Raw genomic sequence first — 16,639 nt, forward strand, 5'->3', positions numbered from 1 at the left:
TTGATAGCATTCGGCATGCTACGTTCCAAAATCGAGCGGCTATTGATTTTTTGCTGTTAGCTCAGGGTCATGGATGTGAAGGTTTTGAAGGTATGTGTTGTATGAACCTTTCCGACCACTCATCATCCATTCATAAGCAGTTACGGGAGCTGAAGGATAACATGTCCAAATTAAAAGTGGTCAAAAACGGTTTCGATGATTGGTTAAGCTCATGGGGTATAACGGGATGGTTATCAGATTTACTAAAGCAAGGGCTCATGCTATTGTTGGTTATATTATTATTGATTATGGCAGCCTCGTGTGTTCTCCGCAAAGTGACTGACATGATAGAAAATGCCATGCATAAGGTCTGGCTGGCTCAAGAAGAAAAAGGGGGTATTGTAGGAATGTATCTGAGAGAAAATGGCCATGTGAGCCAGCCTCCCTACTGTGAGAGATTAGATTAAGAGCAAAACAGGCGGTAGAAGATGGAATTAGTACATGGGAAAAACGGGAACTGAGAAGGTAGAAAACATGTTGTGCTAATGACTAAGCAATTTACTATGCGAATTCTTGTAACCAATCTGATGTGTGAACGAACTGCATGCACAGCGCGTGGACAGTGTAACTCGCTGATCAGAAATAAGCGAGTCGCGTGTACGGCTACAACACAGGGTATAAAAGATGATGATCGGTGCTTAATAAACGGCTTCTGTTGATTCACATTGGATCGTCTGGAGTCCAGTTATTTCTCCTCAACAGGGTGCGGGAGGAGAAACCATGCTCTCTGCTAAGACACCAGGGGAACCCACTAGCAGGGTTTGACCAGCCACATTTTAACCAAAAGAGGCAGAAAATGCCAGCGACGACACTGTGAGCACCCGGAGATCTGCGGAAAGGTCTGAAAGTCCGTTCAGTCCCTGGCCAGATGAGAGAGAGCTTCACCTGGAGCTGCTTCTGGACTTTCTCATGGGATCTTTTGAGAGAGGTCCCAGCCCTAGCTCTGTCCCAGCATCAGTGACACCTCCAGCATCTGAGCTGATCCCATCCCTGCTACGAGTCCCTCTTCACCAGCAGCAGCCGAGGGAGCACAGCCGCCAGCATGGCCACCGTCAAGACGAGCAGGACGGCGAGGGCGATGGGCGACTGGCAGCATTTCACCCCCAGGGCCGAGCTGGATGACACCGAGCTTCGTGTTTCCGTTCTGCTTCTCCTCCCCAGGGAGCTGCAGTCCACATCCACCAGTGGCATCCCATGGTCACTGATGACAAAGATGTGGGCTTCCCGTGCCAGCTCTCCTGGGACCCCCTGCGAGTCCATGGGGCTGTTCCCCGTGCTGCAGCACCGGCCGGAGCTCTGCACCGGCATCACAAAATGGCTGGGCACCACCAAGGTGTTGCTGGCCTCCAATTTGGTCAGATGGGACAAGGAGGAAGGTGACAGAGGCATCTCCAGGGCCCGGAGGTTGGTGCCTGCCTTGGGCGGCCATAGAGCTGCCTTCTTGCTGAGGAAAGTCACGTAGCGGCAGATGGGCAGATGATGCTGCTCTGGACCTGGCCGTCAAGCTTGGCGGAGAGCAAGCACTTCACCAGGCAGTCGTGGCAGAAGGTGTGCCCGCAGCTGAGCTGGCGGTGCATGGCCTCCAGTGGGTGGAACTTCTCGTAGCACACGGGGCACTCGGCTGGGGGTCCCTCCTTGCTGGACGAGGCCTCAGACATCCCTGCTCTGTCGGCCACAGGCGCTCCCCAGCTGCGAGGAAGAGGCACGATGGGTTAATAAGGTTGAAATGATAAGCATGATCCATCTCTTCATCTCTCCTCCTCCTCCCTGCTCTCTTGCTTTTGCCCTCTTGCCCCTAACAGATGCAGTTGACAGCTACTAGGCATCCTCTCAACAAGACAGGCCATTTTCAGGAGCATTACGCCTCTCAGTGTGGCCCTTGGGGCAAGAGAGAGATGACGGGAGGACCCCAACTCCAGAGCCAGCGGGGGCAACAATCCCCGGCTGCAAAATCACATGCACGAGCCCCTGGATGGACGTGCTCAGCACGTGGTACAGATAAAGCAGGTTCAGCTTGTGTCACGAGTGCCTCCGTGCACTGCTGCCAGCTCCAGGTGCACGGGAGGTGGGAACTCCCATCCCACAAAGAAACCTGCCATGGAAAGGGAGACGCTCCCATCCCAGGGGACACAGAGGGGCCAGCGGGAGCAGGGTGAGGCCAGGGCAGTGGGACAGGTGGGAGCACAGGACCCCCCGGGGATGGAGAGGGGGCGTGCTGGACCCGGGGCAGGCAGCGAGCACCCACGCCAGGCTCCTTCCAGGCTGCTGGAGGATGTCCCAGGCTGGTGGCCAGGCCACAGCCATCTCCAGGCTGTGCTCCTCACGCCGGAGCATGGTGTGGTCAGCAAGCCCCGGAGCCCGGTGTCTCCTCTTAGTCAGAGCAGGGAGGGCAGAGCCCAGCCATCCCGCCTGGCCCCTGCCCCAGCCTGGGGCGCCAGGGGGAGCGCGGGGCCGCTGGGATCCCCAGACCCGCGTCTGGGCTGGGTCTGAAGCTCTGCCGTGCGTCTCCCAGGGCAGGGAGCATTCATGCGGCGGCTCAAGGAAGGGAGAGGGGAGCGGGAAGAAGGGAGAGAGGAGAGGGGAAAAGGGAGAAGGGAGCGGGAGATGGGTGAAGGGCGGAGGAAGAGAGGAGAGGGGAAAGGGGAGAGGAGAGAGGGGAGAGGGGAGGAGGGATGCTCAGCTCAGCTCCTTTCTCTTAAAACCTGAGCTTCATAAAACCTGCAGGTTTTTCCAGACCTTGCAGCATTGTCAGACCCGACCCAACCTGCACCCCTTTTCTCACGCATGACTGTGCCCATGGGCATCCTCACAGCTGTCTCTGGAGGTTTTGCCATCCCCTCCTTGGCTGACCTCCTCTTCCTTGGGAGCCATCCCCTGCGCCAGGACGGTCACAAGAACACAACAAACCATCCCCTCCCAATCAAAGAGAAGAAAGATGCAGGCTCCTGCTCTGCTTTAAGAGGGATCAGGGACCTGGTCCCCCAGAGTGCTGCAGAAGGAGACCCTGACCCTGTGCACCAGCTCCTCTGTGCCCCCAAAGCCCCCTTACCTGCTGCAGGGCACCAGGGCAGGAGCCCCTCCATGCACTCCACTGCTGTCCCCAGAAGCGGGGCTGGCCGTGCCCCAGCACCGAGCACCAGCTGGGGAGGGGACTGGGACACCTATCTAACACGGAGGTGTTGGCTGCGCATGTCATGCGGGCGTGTTGCGCAGAAGCTGGAGCAGGGACAGGGCCAGCTCCCGGGGATTGAATGCGGAGGAACTCGTTCCCCGTTTTAAAGGCCTGATATTTGCCTGGTTGGCCAGGGAGGGGGCGAGGAGCCAGTGTCAGGCGTCGGAGGGCAGGGACAGGCAGCACGGTCCTGCCTGCTTTCCCTCATGTGATGGGCACCTGTAGTCGGGCTCATCCCTGAGCTCAAACCCCAATGAAACAGTCGCTAAAGGGGATGTCGGGAGCCCAAATTCCCTCTGTTGCTGCAGAGCAGGGTGACCGGCAGCACCCTGCACCAGGGCTGGGCTCCTGCCAAACAATTCTTGCCTCCAGCCGCCACAGCTCCCTGTTCCTCGCCCTGGCCACATCTTCATCCCTACGCCCCCTCCCCTCCTCATCCCCCAAACACTCCGCACTCCAGCCCTGCGCTCCCCGCCCTACACCATCAGACGCTCACCCAAGTACCGGTGTGGCAGCACACAGCCCAGCAAACACACTCCAGCAGGCTCGAGGGCCACTGCTGCCTTGAACCTGCCCTGGAGGGGGTTTCCAGCATCTTTGGGAACTGCAGTCCAGGCAGCGGCAGTAGCCCTGTGGGCTCAGGGCAGGCAGAAGCCCCGAGCTTGGCCATCTCAGCAGCCGCAGGTGGCTCATGAGTCACTGTTTGGCCAGGTGCCGGCTGGAAACACACATGGAGAAGGTTCCCTGTGGCCTTACATGTGTCCCAGGGTGCTGCCCATCCCTCGCTCGACCCCCAGGCGAGAACCTGAGAGGTGTCTCCCCTGCAAAGCCTTGAAGAAACTGCCACGGGGTGGGTCACTTCTCCCACAGTCTCGACTCTTTCCAGCCACCCCTGCCACCCCTCAGCCCGGCCAGTGGCCACGGGGCTGCCAGCCCACACTCAGGCTTGCTGAGCGGCTCCACAGGGATGTGAGGATGAGATTCCCAGAGCAGGCACAGTGACCCCAAGGCGCCCCGCCTGCACGCCTTCCCCAGCTCTGGCTGTGGCAGTGCAGCCACGGGACCTGGATTTGAACCATCAAGGGGCCCCAATGGCCCCTGCAGGGCCTGGAGTCTCCATCATGGAAAGCCTTCCGGAGAACCCTGACATAGCGGGGAGTCTTGCCTTGGGGCAGAGAGATGCTCCGCACAAGCATTCCCAGCCCTGCGGTCCTCCCGCCCCAAGAAGATGCCCAGGGCTCTGCAGGATCCGTGGGGCAGGCAGAAGAGGAGATGCACCTCTGGCACCCAAACCCCAGTGAGATGGGCCCTGGAGGTCCTCTATGGGCAGGAGGGGTGGTTTCGTGCGGCTGGCTGTCGCGGCAGGGCTGCAGGCGTGGGCAGCAGTATCAGTCGCTCGTGGGTGCAGCGGTTGCAGCAGTTACAACATGGGGCTGGTTTCTGGAAGGAGCAGGGGAGGTGCAGCCCCGCCGAGCCGTCCCGTGCACTGGGGCAGCTGCCAAAAGAGAGCACCCATGGTGGGAGACATGCCCCACGGGGGATGTCTCAAGCCGTGAAGCCCTGTCCCTCGCTGGAAGGAGACCCGCAGCATGTCAACACCTTCCACACCCCCCGCTTAAGATCAGGGACCAAGCCACTCCACTCCTTATCCCAGTTTTCTTGGGATGGTCCAGAAATTGAGGCTGAAACCTCTCCAGACAGATCGTGCCGGGGCTGAGGTTGCACAGTCACCCCTGGGGTGGGCATCCCCATCCCCCTCCCTGGCCCCTCCTTGAAGCTGCTGGAGGTGCCAGGGTTGCACCCACCGAGATCTCCATTGCTGAATGAGTGATCTGGGCCAGCGAGAGCAGATTTGGGGCAGCCGAGCATCTCCCCAGCTTCAGTTTGCTCTCTGCCAGCACCAAGGCGGGGTGGAAATTCCTGTTTCCCATACTTTGAATGCTCCCCGCAGTCGGAAACCATGAGCTATGAACTATGAATGACAGGATTGAGTCTGCTGGTGCTTGAGGGAGAAGAAACCAGTTTCAGGAGCAAAGCAAGTCCCTATACGCTGCCTGTATGTTTTTCTCCGGCTTTAAGCAATGCAGCTCACGGCCAGTGTTTCAGCCCCCTCAAACCCAGTGCAGGGTCAAGGTCTCCAGGATCCTTTTATCCAAGCAAGAAGGCAGCATCAGGCTCAGCTTCTCTCCAGGGACCACAGCTGAGACCTTCTCTGCTCTGGGGTTGGTGGCTTCCAGGGAACAAGGGACATTCTGACCCAGAAGAGGACACGGCCCTCCCTACAGGCGGGGGTGGCCGGGGGTCCCTTCACTAAAACTGCGATGGCTTTTGGGCAGAGCTCTGCAGCCTTTTGCAAGGACAAGTGGATGCTGCAGACAGCCCTTGTCTTCCACAGCATCACCCCAACTTCCCACTGTCACCGACCAGGTGGGGAGGAGGGAAAATAATATTAGATATAGTTACGTGAAAGTGCTTATTTTCAAAGCACATTTAAAGCCAGAAGATCGAACTATATGTGAGCCTGGTGCCAGGCAAATATTCACTATAGGTCTCGATATTTCCATAACAAATCCATGCTGCACTTCTCCAAATCATAAGAGATGAAGCAGGGACATTTCCAATGAGCAGAGACGTGTCCTCCATCCCTTCTCTCAACGAGGGCGAGGATCCCGATGAGAAAAATCATGGCTTTATTCCTGACGGCAAGATGCACGCGCGGAGCTTTGCCATGCAGCCACAACCCATCCACATGGCTGGTGGCTGCTGGAAAGGATGGGCTGGCTGAAGTGTCCCTCACCTGGGGAGACCTGCCCCATCCCTCCCACGACACGGCCAGTCCTCCCAAACTCCCCCAGGTTTTTCCTTAGCGATGGCTCAACCTGCAAATCTGAGGCTTTCTCCAAGTTTCTGCTCAGCCCGTTCTCCTCCCACCACTTCCCAGCCCCGGCTCAAACATGGTGAATAGTTGGCACTGGTGGGAACCAGGTGAAGGGAAGAGGGGAAAAAGTAAATCCAAGGGGTGGAGGGTCCAAGGGTCCTGGCCCCTGTCTTAGTTGTATCCATTCCCATGCTGTCAAAATAAACTCACATAGATGGAAAAGATGGATGAGTTTGGAGGCACCCAAGCCCTTTAAGGGGGTCCATCTTTTCCCATACTTGCTTTACTTGAATTCAGAGTGGGAAAATAAGTGTCTTTTCCTTCTGCATGTCTCCATCCTGCCTGTCAGGCACCTGGCAGGATGCAGACCCACCATCAAGCTGCTGATTTAGCCAAGACAGCCCAAAACACCTAGCAGAAGCTCTTCCGACAGCTTTCTCCTCAGCGCTTTTTGCCATGCCCAGCAGCTGGTGCTCTCGGATCCGCTGTGGCCACCCTAAAAAAAAAAAAAAAAAAAAGACCCGGGCCCGGGTGCACCGTAAAAAAAAGCCCTGGGCCTGCCTCTCCAGGGGTGCCAAGGTCTGGAGCTGGTGGTCCCCACCAGCTGGGATGCTGCCTCTTCCCCACCAGGATGGATGGGATCTGCTTATCCTCCTGATGATCAGAAATTTACATCCAGTCATTTGACATGACGAATGCTTATCAAACACCAAGGAACAACGGGGTACATCCCCAAACCCCTCTCCAATGCCTGTTTTCCCACCAGATGCTGCGGTTTTGCGAAGGCACCTGCACAGTACCTGGGCATCACAGCACCCACCTGCCTCTGCCTCCAACAAACCCTCCCAGGAATGACCCCGAGCCTGGTGTGAGCCCTTGGAGCCTTATTCTGACAGCAAAACTTGGGGATTTGTCTCGTCCAGTCCAGGCCGAGCCACACAGCCCCACGGTGCATGGGGTTTTCCCATACCTGGGAGGGCAACTGCACTCTCCAGGGGCTCCTTCAGCTTCTTTCCCCCCTCCACCAACACAGCGTCAGCTCAGTGAGTCCGGGGGCAGCCCAAGGCAAGCGCCTCAGATGATGAGCAAGACCAGGGCTGCACAAAACCCCTGGATGTGGGGGCAAAATGGCTTGTCCCCCCTTCCCCGGTGCCCACACCAGCCCCTCGGGGGAAGCACACAAACCTGCTGTAGACCCTCCGCGGTCACTGTGACCCGTCCCTGCTGTGCCATGAGCCATGCCACTCCAGGGATGTTTTACCACCCGCGTCCCCTGCAGCAACGGGTATTGCCGGACTCTTTTACACCATCCCCTCTGGCTGCCTTTTTACCAGGCAGCTCCCTCGAGCCTTATTCTGGGGGACAATGCACAGAATCCCTGCAACGTCAGGAGAAAAGGCTGCCGGGGTTAGGGACTGGGGGGCTTTTACCAAAACGGGATGCTCCCTGTGGTTTTGGCTGCCAGGTTGTGTTGCAGTTTGGCTTTTTCCTCCAAGCCCTGTCTCCCGGAGGGCCGAGATTGCAGAGGGGTTGCTGCCTTTAATCACGGAATCACGGAATCTTCAGAGTTGGAAGGGACCTCTAGAGATCATCTAGTCCAACTCCCCTGCTAGAGCAGGATTGCCTAAAGCACATCCCTCAGGGCTGCATCCAGGCGGGTCTTGAAAATCTCCAGAGAAGGGGACTCCACAACCTCCCTGGGCAGCCTGTTCCAGTGCTCTGTCACCCTCACCGTAAAGAAGTTTTTTCTCATATTTGATCGGAATTTCCTATGTTCTAGCTTGTGCCCATTGCCCCTTGTCCTGTCACTGGGAACCATTGAAAAGAGCCTGGCTCCGTCCTCCTTAAACCCACCCTTTAGGTACTTGTAAACATTAATCAGGTCCCCCCTCAACCTTCTCTTCTCCAGGCTAAAGAGTCCCAGCTCTTTCAGCCTTTCCTCATAAGGGAGGTGCTCCAGTCCCATAATCATCTTGGTTGCCCTTCGCTGGACTCGCTCCAGTAGTTCCCTGTCCCTCTTGAACTGGGGAGCCCAAAACTGGACACAGTACTCCAGTTGTGGCCTCACCAGTGCAGAGTAGAGGGGGAGAATGACCTCCCTCGACCTACTGGCCACAGTCTTCCCTATGCAGCCCAGGATGCCATTGGCCTTCTTGGCGACAAGGGCACACTGCTGGCTCATGGATAATTTGCTGTCTACCAGGACCCCCAGGTCCTTCTCCTCAGAGCTGCTTCCCAGCAGGTCCGCCCCTAACATATACTGGTGCTTGGCATTCTTCCTTCCCAGGTGCAGGACCCTACACTTGCTTTTGTTGAACCTCATTTGGTTCTTCTCTGCCCAGCTCTCCAGCCTGTCCAGGTCACGCTGGATGGCAGCACGGCCCTCTGGAGTGTCGGCCACCCCTCCCAGCTTGGTATCATCAGCAAACTTGCTGAGGATACACTCTGTCCCCTCATCTAGGTCATTAATGAATATATTGAACAAAATTGGACCAAGTATTGACCCCTGAGGGACACCACTGGTTACAGGCCTCCAACTGGACTCTGTGCCGCTGATCACAACCCTCTGGGTTCTGTCACTCAGCCAGCTCTCGATCCACCTCACTGTCACCTCGTCTAGCCCATACTTCCTCAGCTTCCTAATGAGGATGTTATGGGAGACAGTGTCAAAAGCCTTGCTAAGGTCAAGGTAGATGACATCTACGGCTCTCCCCTCATCCAGCCAACCCGTTATAACATCATAGAAAGCTATCAGATTGGTCAGGCATGATTTGCCCTTGGTAAATCCATGCTGACCACTTCCAATAACTTCCTGTTCCTCTACGTGTTTGGAGACGACATCCAGAATGAGTCGCTCCATTACCTTCCCAGGGACAGAGGTGAGACTAACCGGCCTGTAGTTCCCTGGGTCCTCCTTCTTGCCTTTTTTGAAGATTGGAGTGATGTCAGCCTTCCTCCAGTCCTCAGGCACCTCTCCTGTTCCCCGTGACCTTGCAAAGACAATGGAGAGCGGTCTAGCGATAACATCTGCCAGCTCTCTCAGCACTCGCGGGTGCATCCCGTCAGGGCCCATGGATTTATGAATGTCCAGCTTGGCCAAGTGGTCTCTGACCCGGTCCTCCTCAACTAAGGGAAAATCTTCCTCTCTCCAGACCTTCCCCCTTGCCTCCAGGGTATGGGATGCGTGAGGGACGGCTTTATCAGTGAAGACCGAAGAAAAGAAGGCATTCAGTAACTCTGCCTTCTCTGTGTCTTCCACCACTAGGGCACCCGTCTCATTCATCAGTGGACCTATATTTTCCCTAGTCTTCCTTTTTCTGTTGATATACTGGAAAAATCTCTTCTTGTTGTCTTTAACTGCAGTGGCCAAGCTGAGTTCTGATTGAGCTTTGGCCCTTCTAATCTTCCCCCTGCATAGCTTTGTTATATCTTGATAATCCTCATAAGTTGCTAAGCCCCTTTTCCAGAGAATGTAAGCCTTCCTTTTTTTCCTGAGGTCCAGCCAAAGCTCTCTATTTAGCCAGGCTGGCCTTCTTCCCCGTCGGCTCGTCTTTCGGGACATGGGGATGGCCTTCTCCTGTGCTTCTAAGAGCACCTGCTTGAAGTATGACCAGCCTTCCTGGGCACCTTTGCTCTTCAAAACTGCCTCCCAAGGGACACTCTCAACCATGCTCCTAAACAGGTTAAGGTCTGCCCTTCGGAAATCCAAGGTGGCAGTTTTGCTGGCTCCCCGCCTCGCTTCACCAAGAATTGAAAACTCTATCATTTCATGGTCACTCTGCCCAAGACGACCTCCAACCTTTACATCCCCAACAAGACCTTCTCTGTTAACAAACAGTAGGTCCAGTAGGGCACTTCCCCTAGTAGGTTCCTTCACCAGCTGTGTTAGGAAGTTGTCTTCCACACACTCCACGAACCTCCGGGACTGTTCCCTCTCTGCTGTGTAGTATTCCCAGCGGACATCTGGGAAGTTGAAATCCCCCACGAGAACAAGGGCAGATGATCGCAAGACCTCTGCCAGACGCTTATAGAATACTTTATCGGTTTCTACATCCTGATTAGGGGGTCTATAACAAACTCCCATCACCATATCTGCCTTGTTGGCCTTCCCCTTGATTTTTATCCATACACACTCAACACTGTCATTCACACTGTTGAGTTCTAGACATTCAAAACCGCCCCTAACATAGAGGGCCGCCCCTAACATAGAGGGCCACCCCACCACCTCTCTTCCCTTGCCTATCTCTTCTGAAAAGCTGGTAGCCATCAATTACAGCACTCCACTTGTGTGTGTCTTCCAACCACATTTCCGTGATGGCAACCACATCATAGTTTCCCTGCTGCACGATGGCCTCCAGCTCGTCCTGCTTATTCCCCATGCTGCATGCATTAGTGTAGATGCACTTCAGTTGGGTTAATTGTCCTGCCACTTTCTTGGGGGGACAGGCCCTGATTTGCACCTGAGCATTCTCGGACACTACTGTAGTTACCAAATTATCACTACTCCTTGTGTCTATGCTGCCACACAATTCACTATCCCCCACCATCGCTGAGACAGGCTGCAAGACCGTGCTATCACTTTTACCCATGGGAACAAAAGCTCCCACTTTTAATGGGAACAAGTAGAGGTCAGCTTCTAGCCCTGCAACACCACACACACTGGAGTGGCCCGGAAAGGAAAGGCTCCATAAAAGGAGCACTACATACTCGATTTTGGTTCATTTCGTGATTTTTCCAGGGTCTTATGACCATGCAGTCAGCATGGTGCTGTGAGCAGAGAGTTTGCAGGCAGAGCTGCTCCACCAGCCAGGGTCAGCTGGTGGATCATCAACCAGAAACACAAGTGAGTTAGTGACAGGAGGATGCTTGGGAAAAAATGCATCTGCCCAGACATGCTGGCACAAGGCAGGAGGGCTACTGTCCCCGTCCCACCATCCTGTGGGCTCTGCAGTCCCCGTAGTCAAAATATAGGAAGGATAACCCCAGTCCTCCCTTCTAGATGGGGTCAGCTGGAAAACACACAAGGGTCCTGACAACCCCCAACCCACGGTGTCCCATGAGGGACAGGGCAGGTGGTGCCCGGGTGTCCCCTTCTGCATCCTGGGAGGATGATGGGTCCAGCACAGAGACGCTCCCGAGCCGGCATCGGGGCTGTGGCTGGTGTCACAGCAGTTTCCCACATCTCCTTGGCCCTCCATGTCCATCGTTAAGGACCCCCAGGAAAATGGGCACAAGCAGATCCAGGGTGCCTAAGAGGTCACCCCTGCACCCCACGAGCAGCCTGGCAATAACCAAGACAACCAGCGTTTCAGGGTGGCTGTGCTTTTGGCAGGCAAGCTGAGCTGCAAAACAGTACTTTTAGGCATCGCTGGCAAAGTCTGTTAAAGGAGCGATTCAGCAAATACTGCCCAGGCACCAAAGGTGGCACTCACAGTAGTCAAGAAAAATAGCTACATTTATCAAAAAAAGGCTCCATGTGGATGGACACAGCCAGCTCAAAGGGGGACTTCGGGTGAGGCATAAAGGGAGGATAAAGGAAGTGATCGGCGTTGTTGCGTACAACAGAGGGTCTGCTGCCTTCATGCTTGAAGAAGTGCCCTGTTATGTGTCAGCCCTTGGCCTGGCCCCAGATCTGGCCAGCCCTCTGGCCCGGCAGCACTGTCCCCACACTGAGGTCTTGCCCCGGGCTGACCTGCAGAGGATGGCAGTCCCTCATCCCTCGGCAGGCGGTGGGATGTGGCTGCCAGCTGGTGGCAGCCACTGCCCTAATGAAGCTCCTCATCCTGAAGCTTTCACCTGACCTGCCTTTGCCTGGGCTGTCTGGGTAGCAATCCCGCTGGGCCATCTGGATACCTCCCAGGAGAGCGCTGGGTATGGCTGACACATGGCTGTAGGTCAAGCAGTCAGCACCCGACCTCCCTCCTCCCTGAAAATCAGCCCCAGGCTGCTGCAGCCATTGCAAGGGCAGGTGCCGTGGCCGTACGCTGCACTTGGCTTCACCCAGACCCAGTCCTGGGGAGGAGAGTCCCCCCAGCCCGGCCGGCTCACGGGGGCAGCTCGCAGAGCAGCGGTGACTTTGCTTTCCCGGCTCTTGCAACATCCCAGCAGGCTGCGAGGACACGGCACGCGCCAGACAAGCCGAGCCTCTGCTGACCCCACTGCCAGCGCTGCCAGTGGCTGGGGAACACGTCAGCACAGAGCCATCGGGTCCCCCGCCCCCGGCAAAGCCATGGGATGTCCCCATCTGCAAAGCCTCGCTGCAGGGGCTGGGCAGGGAGCGCCGGGGGGCTCTGCCTGGGCCACTTGTCCCTCTGGCAACCCTCCCAGAGCCACTGCCCTGCCACATGGTCCCCCAGAGCTGTTGCCCATCGACCCCTGCTCCCCAAAGCCCTCCTAGATCCCTGCCTCTCTGTACACTCCCTACAGCATCGCCATGCCATGTCTTTCACAAAGCTGTACTCCCTCCATTCCCCCTACTCCCACTCCCTGCCCAGTCTCATCCTTCCCAGTCCCATCCAAACCACATCCCTCCCAGTCCCATCCCTCCCAGTTCCATCCCTCCCCACACCCCTCCCAATCCCATCCTTCCCAGTCCCATCCAAACCACATCCTTCCCAGCCTCATCTCCCCTCATCTCTCCCCACCCCATCTCTCCCCACATCCCTCCCAGCTCCATCCCTCCTTACACCCCTCCCAGCCCCATGTCTCCCTATACCTCTCCCAGCCCCACCCTTCCCTGTATGATCTCCCATATCCCTCCCAGCCCTATACCCTCCCCAAACCCACCTCTCTCTACAGCTCCTCCACTCTCATCCCTCCCTACCCCCACCCCAGCTCCAGCCCCAGCCCTTCCTTCCCCTCGCTGGGGGCACACAGACCCCCACGGCCCCTCTCGTGGGCTCCAAATAGCCATGATTCAACCCACTGGCTTACAAGGATGAAATATTGCTCCTGATGTTGTCACCATGGCACTTGGATGGGGACTGTGAGTAGGTGTGAGCAGCTGATCTCGCATGCACATGGCGAGTCCTGCACCAAACGCTATCCTCGGGCAGACAGGGAAGGAGGCAGCAGGGTGGGGGTATAAGAGCAAGGCTGTTCGGAGGCAAATATCAGTCTGAGCAGGAAAGCTCATACTCCCCAGCACCTGCCAGACTCGTGACATGGGGTCCAGGGTGGGAGCCATGCAAGGCCAAAGGTTGGCCAGGCTTTTTCTAGTGGTCAGAAAACTGCTGGGTCTGAGGTCATCTTTCTTGAGACCAGGAGCAGCCAGGCTTGGCAAGTTCGAGCCTCACAAAGCTCTTGAGATGCAATGAGTCAACAGTTCCCAGATCACATCCCCAGGGTCAACACTCACAGCTCCAGAGCCACAAGCAGAGATGGATGCTGCCTCCCAGCACAGACCAGTGCCCAGCTCCCGGGGCTCTTTCCCTCCCCATCTCCCCATCCCTGCTTCTCCTTTGCCCAAAGCCTCCTTTCCCTGGACCTTCTCAGCACTAGGAAGGCTAGGCTGCATGTGAGGGCGGGGGGGGGCGGGGCTTGGCTGACCCCCTGCTTCTTCTCCTTGGCTCCCTGGAGGTGCCGGCTGCATCCCTGAGATGATGGCCTGGGTACCAGGGGACCCTGCCTGCATCCCTGGGGTGGTGGCGCTGGCATCAGAAGTCCTCCTCCATCTGAGGGAGCGCCTGCCCCCGTCTCAGATGTCACCGTTGCTCTACGTGTCCCTGCTTGCATTCCCAAGGAACCAGGATGTGTCCCTGGAGTGCCTTTGATGGTCCTGGGCACAGCCTGTGTGCCTGGTCCCGTCAGACCCAGCGCTGAGCTTTCCAGTCCGTGCTGAGCCAACGGAGACGGACTCAGGCAACGGCCACCTCTCCCAGGCACCGGGGACACTGGGAATGGATCCAGCACCCAGAAAGACGGGCAGGGAGAGCTGGTGTTCCAAAAGTGATATATAGATTTTTAATTAATAAAATCATGATTGTTATTTAAAATTTAAATGCATTACTATTCTTTAATTAGTAAAATTAATTCCCTGGAGAAGGGAGATGAACGGTGGTCACAGGGCTGGGGGGAACACATTGACAAATCGCAGCCCCCAGTTCTGCTTTGCCCTGGCCCTGCAGAGGTGCAGAGGAGGGAGGACGGGGTGAGGGGGGGTTCAGGGGGGTCTGTGCAAGAAGCCGTGCTGAATTCCAGAAGCCAGAGGAGAGGCGCGTGTTGCTCTGGGCGCTGCAGCACCTGTCTGGGAAATCCAGAGCTGGGGGGGCACCAGTGGCTCCGTGCCGCCGTGGCCATGATCCGGGCTCTCGACAGCCACCTCCATCCATTTATTTTTCATTATTCCCCCTCTGCCCTCTCCTGCCCTGCTGCAGGGCTGCTCGGGCATGAAGTGGGCTGTTAGAGAACCCCCACACACCCTTCAGTACCTCTGGGATGCTGCTTCCTTCTCCCTGGATTTATATATATATGATACACATAGATTATAGCGATAGATTAAAAAAATAAAGTGGGGGAAGAAAAGGCCAGCTAGAGGATCCCATGGGCCAGTGCCCACCCCAGCAGCATGTCTTCCCCTTAAAGACAATAACAAAACCCAGACAATGATCCCAGTGAGTTCCTGGGGGAGCCCCCGCTCCCAATGCCCTGGCCCGGACCCCCCCAACTCCCCTCCGCGCCAACCCTTTGCTGCCTCAGAAAACCACAATAATGGCGGCGGTTGGGAGCCGGGCCTGGTCTCCTGCGGGACGTGTCACCGGAGCGGGCTGAGTGACCGGGACAGCCCTGCGAGGGAGCTGCCTCTGCCCGGGCTCGGGCTGCGCTGGCTGCGGCCACAGATCAGCCTGCGCCAGCTGCGCCTCAGGGATGGAGGTGGAAAAGGCAGCCGGGACCCTCGGCCTCTCCCATGCCTGTGGATAACCCCATCCCAAGGACAGGCCGGGAGTGGGGCGGGGCGTCGCCCAGCAACGGGGGACGCTGCATTGTCCCTTGTCACCCGTCCCACCGCTGTGACCACTCTGCTGCTAGGAGGCAACAGAGGAGGAGGAGGAGGAGGAGAAGCACGAGGACAAGGAGGACGCTGACAGGGAGGAGGACGAGGACGAGGGGAGGAGGAGGAAGCCTTTGACTGCCCATCCCTCCCACCCATCCCAGTCTCCCCCAGGCAGAAAGGGCCCCCTGGGCAGCTCTTTCTCCCACTCCCCCAGGAGCTCAGGTCCCGCTCAGGTCCCTCTGTCGCTTCAGGCACGGCAGCAGCCATGGCCCAGCTCAGCCTGGCCCAGCTGCTGGATGTCGCCATCGGGACGACCAAGATCAGGGCCATCGACTTCGTGGCCCTGCGCAGACTGCTGCTGGCCATGCTCTGGCACCTGGGCCTGCAGGACCTCCCTGTGGAGGATCTGTTCAGGCTGGTGGCAAATAAAGCAGTATTTCCTCTCTAAACTACTTTTGGTTTCGAGAGCTTTTATTTCAGGTAACAGCACCATCACACCCAGGGAGCCTCACTCCAAATTCCTGCTAGCTAATTTACATCATTGGCATTGTTATTTCCAACATCAAAACGGGCTCTGCAGAAACTAAAGTGCTTTAACTGCCTCTTTTTAGAACCCTTGACATATTTTCCCCAAAAAAGTGGTTAGAAAGTACACAGAATCATAGAATGTGTTGGGTAGGAAGGGACCTCTCAAGGCCATCTAGTCCAACCCCCCTGCAGTCAGCAGGGACATCTTCACCTGGATCAGGTTGCTCAGAGCCTCATCCAGCCTGGCCTTGAATGTCTCCAGGGATGGGGCCTCCCCCACCTCTCTGGGCAACCTGGGCCAGTGTCTCCCCACCCACCTCCAAGGGGGAAGAGGGTCTTTGCTCAGGAGGTAGCGGGGCTCATTGACAGAGCTTTAAACAAGGCTTGAAGGGAGAGGGGGACAATATCGGGCTGTCCCGGTGGGATGCGATGCCAAGGTTGGAGGGACAGGGTGCCAGCGAGGGCCTGTTGCTCTGAGACGCGCTGGTGACGCTGCCTCACACTTGAAGTCTTGGAGAGATGAGCCGGGGGCTCCTGAGGTCACAGGAGCCAGGAGGGAAACACCAGTGCAATACCCCAAAGGAATCAAGGGGTGTTCCTGGAAGAAGGTGGTATTTGAAAAGTCATGGCATCAGGTGAAGTGCCCGGGCACTGGAAAAAGGGAAACATTGCACCCATTTTTAAAAAGAGTTTAAAGGAGGGTACCGACGTGTCGGCGTCACCTCTGTGGCTGGGAAGGTCATGGGGCAGATCCTCCTAAAAGCCACGCTAAGGCCCATGGAGGAAAAGGAGGTGATTCGAGACATGGCTTCATCCTGTGCTTTTTCCACATCAGACTCCAAAGGAGGAGGACATGACACTTTTTCTTCTAAAATCACAGACCGAATGGGTAGGAATGAATCCCCGTGGGTGGATTTGCTCTTAGTTGCATCCAGGATATTTTCAGTTGCTTTCTGGCACACCGTGAAAGAGCAGTGGAAAGAGAAAAACCAAAGGGAAAAAAAAATACTCCAGGTAGACCATGTGACAT

General features: G+C 56.6%; 1 pseudogene; it reads right to left on the reverse strand.

Moving 5' to 3' along the window:
* Positions 1-574: 574 nt before the first annotated feature.
* LOC141751393 (RING finger protein 222-like) lies at positions 575-1,697 on the reverse strand (annotated as a pseudogene).
* Between the last annotated feature and the right edge of the window lie 14,942 nt (positions 1,698-16,639).

The sequence above is a fragment of the Larus michahellis genome, chromosome 14 (assembly GCF_964199755.1).
Source record: "Larus michahellis chromosome 14, bLarMic1.1, whole genome shotgun sequence".
In the NCBI taxonomy this organism is placed as follows: domain Eukaryota; kingdom Metazoa; phylum Chordata; class Aves; order Charadriiformes; family Laridae; genus Larus; species Larus michahellis.